At 46.5% G+C, this 9,930-nt stretch overlaps 1 pseudogene; it reads right to left on the bottom strand.

The window, feature by feature from the left end:
* Positions 1 to 2,890: 2,890 nt before the first annotated feature.
* On the bottom strand, positions 2,891 to 3,996 carry LOC147092747 (uncharacterized; annotated as a pseudogene).
* Positions 3,997 to 9,930: the final 5,934 nt, after the last annotated feature.

Raw genomic sequence — 9,930 nt, forward strand, 5'->3', positions numbered from 1 at the left:
GCATATGGGATACTTGCCTTCATTAGCCGAGGCATTGAATATAAGAGCAAGGAGGTTATGATGGAGCTGTATAAAACACTGGTTAGGCCACAGCTGGAATACTGTGTGCAGTTCTGGTCGCCACACTACAGGAAGGATGTGATCGCGTTAGAGAGGGTGCAGAGGAGGTTCACCAGGATGTTACCAGGGCTGGAGCGCTTCAGCTATGAAGAGAGACTGGGCAGATTGGGTTTGTTTTCCTTGGAGCAGAGGAGGCTGAGGGGGGACATGATTGAGGTATACAAAATTACGAGGGGAATAGATAGGATGGATGCTGAGGAGCTTTTTCCCTTAGTAGAGGGGTCAATAACTAGGGGGCATAGATTCAAGGTAAAGGGCGGGAGGTTTAGAGGGGATTTGAGAAAGAACTTTTTCACCCAGAGGGTGGTTGGAGTCTGGAACTCACTGCCTGAAAGGGTTGTGGAGGCAGAAACCCTCACAACATTTAAGAAGCATTTGGATGTGCACTTGAAATGCCATAGCATACAAGGCTACGGGCCAAATGCTGGAATATGGGATTAGATTAGGCAGGGCTTGATGGCCGGTGCGGACACGATGGGCCGAAGGGCCTCTATCCGTGCTGTATTACTCTATGACTCTATGACTCTATGACTCATCACCAGTATAGTTCTGATCCATGGCACCATCCTGGTGTATCTACACCGCCCGTTCTCAGTGGATTTAATGGCCTTTGCACAATGAGGGACCGAAGCTGTAACTGGTGTTCTAACGGTGGACTCGCCAACATTTTGTACAGATTCAGCATCGCTTGTTTATTCTTGTGATTACTATCCTTGCCCATAAAACAGCAATTTTTGTTGGTTTGCTCATGAACATTCTAGGAATTGAATATTTGCATCCCTATCACTCGCTGTCAATCCACATCCTTCAGCTCCTTCCCATTGAGACTCTGCTCCCATTCCTTAGCATTTCTCGCACAATCAGGCGATTTACCGATGAACAATTAGTAACTGATTCAAAGTTTCTGGTATTTTTCAATTAATATTTTGAACAATGTGCAACCGCATAATAAAACGGTAATTACCAAAGATTTCTTGTGACCATCTGCAAATGTTCATCCAAAAACAGAATACTTAATATTAGTTGCAATTTATCTGCATTTCTGGCAGTGTTTTTAACAGATCACTTGCAACAATTATAACTTTATGAAAAGTCATTCATTTTACGTTGCTTTAAACCTTTGTTTGGGAGACTGAATGAGACAGAATATCAATAATATTACTCATGACAGTTATATCGACAGCACGAAAGAATAGCAGACTCCATCTTTGTGCTGAGTGAGAGACACCAGTCAGCGCACAATCAAATATTAAGTCAGTATCTGAAAAAAAAGAGGTGAAAGGTCACATCGATGAGCCAAGTTCCGACTGTTTCATCCATTCGAACACTGATCACGTGACAAGAGCTCACTCTATTTGTCAATGAGGCATGGAGTCCGATAGAGAGACCCGCGCCTGCAATATTCACACCAAACTTCCAGGAAAGTTACCAATATCAGCGATCACAAGACCTTTGATTGTTTCAGCACCGAATGAAATTTTACTTATGATTTTAAATTGGCGTGCCCAATCCCAGTATCTGCATTGTCAAGGTGGATTCCTCTGTTGCTCACATGTCCAACTTCACTGCTGAAACTCATCATTGTTATCTTTGATCCCTGAACTTGAAATGCGCAAGATTTGCAGGAATAGGATATGTTTAATCAATGAAAGAAGCATGCACAATTAAGCATTGCAGACCTCAAACGCATGCTGCAAAATGGGAGAAATGTTCACACAAGTTCTCTGCCATTTTCACATTAGCGGACAGAAGGACGTTCTACTGTGAAAAGGGAGTTGAAATGGAAATTTAATGCTGAGGAATCTTTCGTTTGATTGATACTTTTTATTTTCATTTTGTAACTAATCTCAGAATAAGTGTCCAGGCTGATTTCACCACCTTCTTCAGCTCTTCCATGAATTTCCACTGGGTCGCAACATAAATACACTGGTTTTGGAAGCAACTCAAAAATCTCAACATTGTTCCAGTTTCAGTGGCGAAAAATCCAGGGTCTGTGCGGTCACCTCGGTAATAAGTGGGTTTGTCAGTCTGGTAGTTACAAAGATCACTGCAGTTGTCAGCGACAACAATATAAGCCATGATGTGGAGATGCCTGTGATGGGCTGGGGTGAACAAATGTAGGGAGTCACACAACAACAGGTCATTGTCCAACAGCTTTATTTGAAATCACAAGCTTTTGGAGCGCTGCTCCTTCGTCAGTTGAAGTGAAGAGAAGCATACAGGCACAGCATATGTAGTCAGAGAAAACTGCCAGATGATTACAGGTAAACTTTCTAGCTGCCCTTTATCACACCTCGGCAGAGAGATAATCACAGCAATCAAAGGTGTGAATGGTGTCCAAACAGGTCAGTCAGGAAAACATTAAAGCAATGAGCAATGAGGTGGGGGTCACAAGGGGTCAAACGTTGCAGATGCTGGGGTCTGTATGAAAAACAGAAAAGAAACAAAAAAGTTTGCTGGAAATCACAGCAGGTCCAGCTGCCTCTGTGCAGAGAACAAGCCAACGACGACTCAAGTCTGGATGACTCTACGTCAGGTGGGGTTACATGTAGCGTGACATGAACCCAAGATCCCGGTTGAGGCTGTCCTCATGAGTGCGGAACTTGGCTATCAGTTTCTGCTCGATGATTTTGCGTTGTCGTGTGTCTCGAAGGCCACCTTGGAGAATGCTTACCCAAAGATCGGAGGCTGAGTGTCCTTGACTGCTGAAGTGTTCCCCGACTGGGAGGGAACACTCCTGCCTGGCGATTGTTGTGCAGTGTCCGTTCATCAGTTGTCGCAGTGTCTGCATCCTTTCCTGCAACATATGAGGTAGACAACGTTGGCCGAGTCACATGAGTATGTACCATGTACCTGGTGGGTGGTGTGCTCACGTGTGATGATGGTATATGTGTTGATGATCTGGCATGTCTTGCAGAGGTTGCCGTGGCAGGGTTGTGTGGTGGCGTGGTCGCTGTTCTCCTGAAAGCTAGGTAATTTGCTGTGAACGATGTTCTGTTTGAGGTAAGATGGCTGTTTGAAGGCTGTTCGTGGAGGCGTGGGGATGGCCTTCGTGAAGTGTTCATTGTCGATGACATGCTGAAGGCTGCGGAGAACATGGCATAGTTTCTCCGCTCTGGGGAAGTACTGGATGACGAAGGGTACTCTGTTGGTTGTGTCCCGTGTTTGTCTTCTGAGGAGGTCTATGCGATTTTTCGCTGTGGCCCGTCGGAACTGTCGATCGACGAGTCAAGCGTCATACCCTGTTCTTACGAGGGCATCTTTCAGTGTCTGTAGGTGTCCATCGTGTTCCTCCTCGTCTGAGCAGATCCTGTGCATTCACAGGGCTTTTCCATAGGGGATGGCATCTTTAACGTGGTTAGGTTGGAAGCTGGAGAAGTGGAGCATTGTGAGGTTGTCCGTGGGCTTGCGGTAGAGTGAAGTGCTGAGGTCTCCGTCTTTGATGGAGATTCGTGTGTCCAAGAATGAAACCGATTCTGAGGAGTAGTCCATGGTGAGCTTGATGGTGGAATGGAACTTGTCGATTTCATCGTGTAGTCTTTTCAGTGATTCTTTGCCGTGGGTCCATAGGAAGAAAATGTCGTCGATGTATCTGGTGTATAGCGTTGGTTGGAGGTCCTGTGCAGCGAAGAAGTCTTGCTCGAACTTGTACATGAAAATGTTGGCTTATTGGGGTGCGAATTTGGTCCCCATGGCTGTTCTGTGTGTTTGGGTAAAGAGCTGGTTGTCGAAGGTAAAGATATTATGGTCAAGGATGAAGCAGATAAGTTGTAGGATGGCGTCTGGAGATTGGCTCTTGTTGGTGTTGAGTACTGAGGCTGTCGCAGCGGTGCTGTCATCGTGGGGGATACTGGTGTAGAGTGCCGAGACGTCCATCGTGGCGAGGAGTGTTCCTGGTTCAACTGGTCCGTGTGTACTGAGTTTCTGTAAGAAGCCTGTAGTGTCACAACAGAAGCTGGGGGTCCCTGTACGATGGGTTTCAGGATGCCCTCGATGTATCTGGAGAGGTTCTCACACAGGGTTTCGTTGCCTGATACGATAGGACGTCCGGGTGTGTTGGCTTTGTGTATCTTTGGGAGGCAGTAGAAGTCTCCCACACGGGGAGTACGTGGGATGAGAGTGCGTAGGATGCTCTGAAGGTCTGGATCACAGGTCTTGATCAGTCTGTTGAGTTGCCGGGTGTGTTCTTTGATTGGATCTGCGGGTAACTGTCTGAGGTGTTCCTGGTTGTCCAGTTGACGGTATGCTTCTTTGCAATAGTCCATTCTGTTCTGTATGACGATGGCTCCTCCTTTGTCTGCTGGTTTGATGACGATGTTGTGGTTGGTCTTGAGAGCGTGGATGGCGTTGCGTTGTGCTCGGGTGAAATTCTGGACTGTCTTGATGAATCTGGCGTTAATGCATCTCCTGACAGCTTGAGCATACATGTCAAGCTTAGGGCAGCGGCCCTCCGGAGCGGTCCAATTTGACTTTTTCTTCTTTGGTTGCTGCACCGCGGATCCCTCTGTCTGCTGTTCCGGATCATTGATTGCCTCATTGGGTTCCCTGCTGACATCTTGGGATTTATGGAAGAATTCCCGGATCCTCATTCTCCTGATGAATTCCTCTGTGTCTGCCGTGAGGCCGATGGGGTCCATTTTGGTGGTGGAGCAGAAATTGAGCCCTCAGCTGAGAACATCGATTTTGTCTGGTTGAAGGGTGTGGTTGGACAAGTTGATGATGGACTTCTCTGTGGTTCCAACCGTGGTACCGGGGGAGGCTTGGTTGCTGCTGGTGGTGATGCCAAGTTTCTCAAGCTTCCTGTCCTTGTTGTGCATGTAGGCAGTGTAGTTGCATTGCCTCGTCTGCTTGGTGGTGTCTCAGAGCTGGTCTGCTGTGTCCTGAGCATAAGCTGAGAACATGGACTCTATCTTGGTTTCGAGGTTGCGGCGTCTGCTGTAGAGCTAGTGTAAGAGATAGTTGAGGAGTGTGCGAGAGGCACGACGGCAGAGTCTCTCAGCGTAGTCTGTGTTGTAGCTCGACTTGAGTGGGTTCATGATCTGTAGTCCTTTCGGGATCTTGTCTGCTTTCTTGCATCTCTGTAGAAATTTGGTGTCTGTGTCTATATGTGCCATCTTCTTGGAGATCCTCTCCACTTTGAGCCAGCAGTTTGTGGTTTTGATAGTAGCCATGATGTGGAGATGCCGGTGTTGGACTGGGGTGGACAAATGTAGGAAGTCACACAACACCAGGTTATAATCCAACAGCTTTATTTGAAATCACAAGCTTTCAGAGCGCTGCTCCTTCATTAGGTGAAGTGAAGAGAAGCATACAGGCACAGCATATATAGTCAGAGAAGAAACTGATAGCCAAGTACTGCACTCATGAGGACGGCCTCAACCGGGACCTTGGGTTCATGTCACACTACATGTAACCCCACCTGATGTAGAGTCATCCAGACTTGAGTCGTCGTTGGCTTGTTCTCTCTGCACAGATGCGGCCGGACCTGCTGTGATTTCCAGCAAAGTTTTTTGTTTTTTTCTGTTTTTCATACAGACCCCAGCATCTGCAACATTTGACCCCTTGTGAACCCACCTCATTGTTCTTTCATGTAATGTTTTCCTGACTGACCTGTTTGTACACCATTCTCACCTTTGATTGCTGTGATTATCTCTCTGCCGAGGTGTGATAAAGGGCAGTTGGAAAGATTACATGTAATCACCTGGCAGTTTTCTCTGACTGTATATGCTGTGCCTGTATGCTTCTCTTCACTTCACCTGATGAAGGAGCAGCGCTCCGAAAGCTTGTGATTTCAAATAAAGCTATTGGAATATAACCTGGTGTTGTGTGACTTCCTACAACAATATAAAACTGCCCGATATAGTGAACAGTAAAATGATGGATTTCCTGTGATTCTCCATCTCGGGATCGCTCTGATTTTCACTCCTGTGGCCCCGGAGTCCCCTGCGGGCTCTGCTGGCCACTAAAATACATCTGATTGTCAAATAATTTAACAAGGCAATTAAAGTAAAAGGAAGCCAAACTACCCAGGCGCTGTGACACCAGATGTAGGCTACACCTGGAGGTGAGGAAACAAAAGCCACACTGTTCCGGCAGCCCCACTGCACCTTGTTAATTATTTGTTCAGCTTCAAATGCAAAGTAAACAGGGATGCCCTTTAAAAAGATCAGGACCGTGAACGCTGTTATAACCGCGGCCGCAGTTCTCTCGGTGCAATACTTTGCTTTAAACTTCTAGCAGCAGATAACAACACATCAGTCAAATGTGAAGGAGAGAGTGAACCAACCAGAAAAATCGCAGTTGACAGCAGCCACGTAAAGAATTAACTTACACATTGGAGTGTGGTACAGGAATGAAAGTGGAAAGTGACAATTGAAAATATAATACACTTTTACATTGATGGTCAAGACCAGCAGATCTGCTGTAGCCATGGCCACCATGTAGACAGAGATACACTTGGAAAGGCCGCAGTTTCCTCAGGAGAGAATCACCATTGTCACCAAGTTCGCTGTAAGAAAGAGAGAGGAGAAAAACAATGTTCCAGCTTCTGATTAACTATATATGGAGATATCTGTGGAGAGCATTTTACTCCAGTCAGTATGTTTACCAATAGGGAGCAGTGTGAGAACAGGATTAGTATTGCAGCCATTACCTGGGAAACCCACCCACACATTTTAATGATCTGCTGCAGCGGGGTGACAAGACGATCCGGAAATCCACTAAAACCCTTGTGTTGTAGCTGCACAGAACACTGTATCATCAGTAAGGTTTTCGGATTCAGGCGAATGCAGTAATGGAGGACACGTGGTTTAGCATTTGGTCCTAGTCGCTACCGAATATGTAATGCTGCCATCTAGAACCTCGTTACCTTATGAAACAGGCTGTATGTACATGGATACAGTTAACCCCGATTAACAAAAAACAGGTTACAATGGCTCACCGGGGACACCGACGGCCGCAAGAATCGGGTAGTAAATCTCTTTGATCAGCAGAATAGATGAATTCTGTAGGAGCTGAAAGTTTCTGAGTGGCGCACAAATGAAACAATGGAGGGGAACCTATATTTATCCACACATCAATTCTCCAGCGAGTCAATCAGGTTAAATCATAATTAGCATTAGTTAGAGTCATTAAACAAATAGACACAGGCATGTTGTGTTTTTATCTGATACGTCAGAATAAGATAATTCTGTGAAATTGTTTTGGGATAATTTTAAAAAATACAGAATTAAAACATTGTCTACAAGTAGGAAGTGCTATCTCCCAGTACTGGTGCGGACCCTATTCCTACAGCCCTGGTGAATGCAGCTCCCCAGGCAGAAATCATCAACACCCTGCCCTTGATTCATTCCTAGTGAATCAACTCCTCCAGTACAGGCGGTGAAATAAACCCTGCACTATTGTTGATGAACCCAGTCTGGAATTAAAAGAGGTGATAATGCTCCTCCCATACTCGTGGTGCACTACATTTAGATTAGAGGTAACAGTGATCCTCCTGTACTAGTTGTAACCTATATTTAGATTAGAGGTGACAGTGATCCTCCTGTACTAGTGATACCCTACATTTAGTTTAGAGGTGACAGTTCTCCTCCAGTACTAGTCACACCCTACTTTTAAACTAGAGGTGACAGTGATCCTCCTGTACTAGTGGTAACCTATAGAAACATAGAAACCTAGAAGATAGGAGCAGGAGTAGGCCATTCGGCCCCTCGAGCCTGCTCTGCCATTCAATGCAATCATGGCTGATCATCCAAATTCAGTACCCTGTCCCTGCTTTCTGCCCAAATCCCTTGATCCCTTTAGCCTTAAGAAAGATATCCAAATCCTTCTTGAATATTATTTAATAAATTGGCCTCTACTGCATTCTGTGGCAGAGAATTCCACAGGTTCACCACTCTCTGGGTGAAGAAATTCCTCCTCATTTCTGTCCTAAATGGCTTACCCCTTATCCTTAGACTGTGACCGCTGGTTCTAGACTCCCAGACCACCGGGAACATCCTTCCTGCATCTAGTCTGTCCAGTCCTATCATCATTTTATAAGTTTCAATGAGATCCCCTCTCATTCTTCTAAACTCTAGCGAATATAAGCACAATCGACACAATCTCTCCTTATACGTTATTCCTGCCATCCCAGGTATATTTAGATTAGAGGGACAGTTCTCTTCCTCTAATACTGGCAACATTAACTAATGCTAGATGTGTCCGAACTCCTCATATACTAGCACCACGCCTACTCTGGAGTTGAACGTGCTGGTATGGTAATAGTTGTAGCACAACTCTAACACTAATATTGACAGTGCTCCTCCCGTGCCTCCTCTTCTGCTAGATGTGCGTGTGTTCCACCTGTACAGTGGTACCTCTGTACTTACACTAGATGTGACCGTGCCCCTCCTGTCCCAGTTCTACCCCACCACTGACACTAGATATGACCGGGCCCCTGCTGTTCCAGTGTTACCCCTACACTGACACTAGATGTGACCGTGTCCCTCCTGTCCCTGTGTTACCCCTCCACTGACACTAGATGTGACCTGGCCCCTCCTGTCCCAGTGTTAGCCCTACACTTACACTAGATGTGACCGTGTCCCTCCTGTCCCTGTGTTACCCCTACACTGACACTAGATGAGGCCGTGCCCCTCATGTGTCAGTGCTACCCCAACATTTAAAATACATGTGCCCATTCCCCTCCTCTCCCAGTGTTACCCCTGCAATGACACTAGATGTGAACGTCCCCCTCCTGTCCCAGTCTACCCCTAAATTTACACTAAATGTTCCTGTTCCCCGCCTGTCCCAGTGTTACCCCTACACTGACACTAGATGTGACCGTGCCCCTCCTGTCCCAGTGTAAACCCTACACTAACACTAGATGTGACCGTGCCCCTCCTGTCCCAGTGTTACCCCTACACATACACTAGATGTGACCAAGCCCCTTCTGTCCCACTGTTAACCCCCCATTGACACTAGATGCCACCATTTCCCTCCTGTTCCAGTGTTACCTCTGCACTTACACTAGGTGTGACCATGTCTCTCCTGTCCCAGTGTTACCTCTACACTTACCCTAGTGTTGTACAAGCTCCTCTCGTAATAGTGGTAGCATTAAAATTACACCAGTGGTGGACATTGTCCTCCAGTTCTAGTGGCGCCCCTACACTTACACTAATGGTGACCCTGCTCCTTCTGTTCAGTGTCGACACTACACTTACACTAGATGTGACCTTTCTCCTCCTGTATTATTGTTACCCTACACTTATACTAGATGTGATGGTGCCCCTCCTGTCCCAGTGATACCCCTACACTTACACTAGATGTGACCGTGTCCCTCCTGTCCCAGTGCTACACCTCCACTGACACGAGATGTAACTGAGCCACCCCTGCCCCAGTGTTAGCCCTACATTTACACTCGATGTGCCCGTTCCACTCCTGTCCCAGTGTTACCCCTACACGTACACTAGGTGTGACCATGCCCCTTCTGTCCAGGTGTTAAGCCTACACTGACACTAGATTTGACCATGCCCCTCCTGTCCCAGTGCTACCTCTACGCTGACACTGGATTTGTACAAGCTCCTCTCGTACTAGTGGTATCAATAAATTACACCAATGGGAACGTTGGCCTACAGTACCAGTGGTACCCCTACACTTACACTAATTGTGAACGGGCTCCATCTGTACATTTGGAGACTACACTTACACCTGATGTAACCGTGCTCCTCCCCACTTTATTCCCCAACACATGCACTTGATATGAACGTTTGTTCAAAATGTAGCACTTGCACTATTTGAGATTGTGCTCCTCTGATAAGCTACACTGACACT

Source organism: Somniosus microcephalus, unplaced genomic scaffold (genome assembly GCF_052327205.1).
Source record: "Somniosus microcephalus isolate GS21.2 unplaced genomic scaffold, FLI_Smic_1.0 unresolved_chr2, whole genome shotgun sequence".
Taxonomy (NCBI): domain Eukaryota; kingdom Metazoa; phylum Chordata; class Chondrichthyes; order Squaliformes; family Somniosidae; genus Somniosus; species Somniosus microcephalus.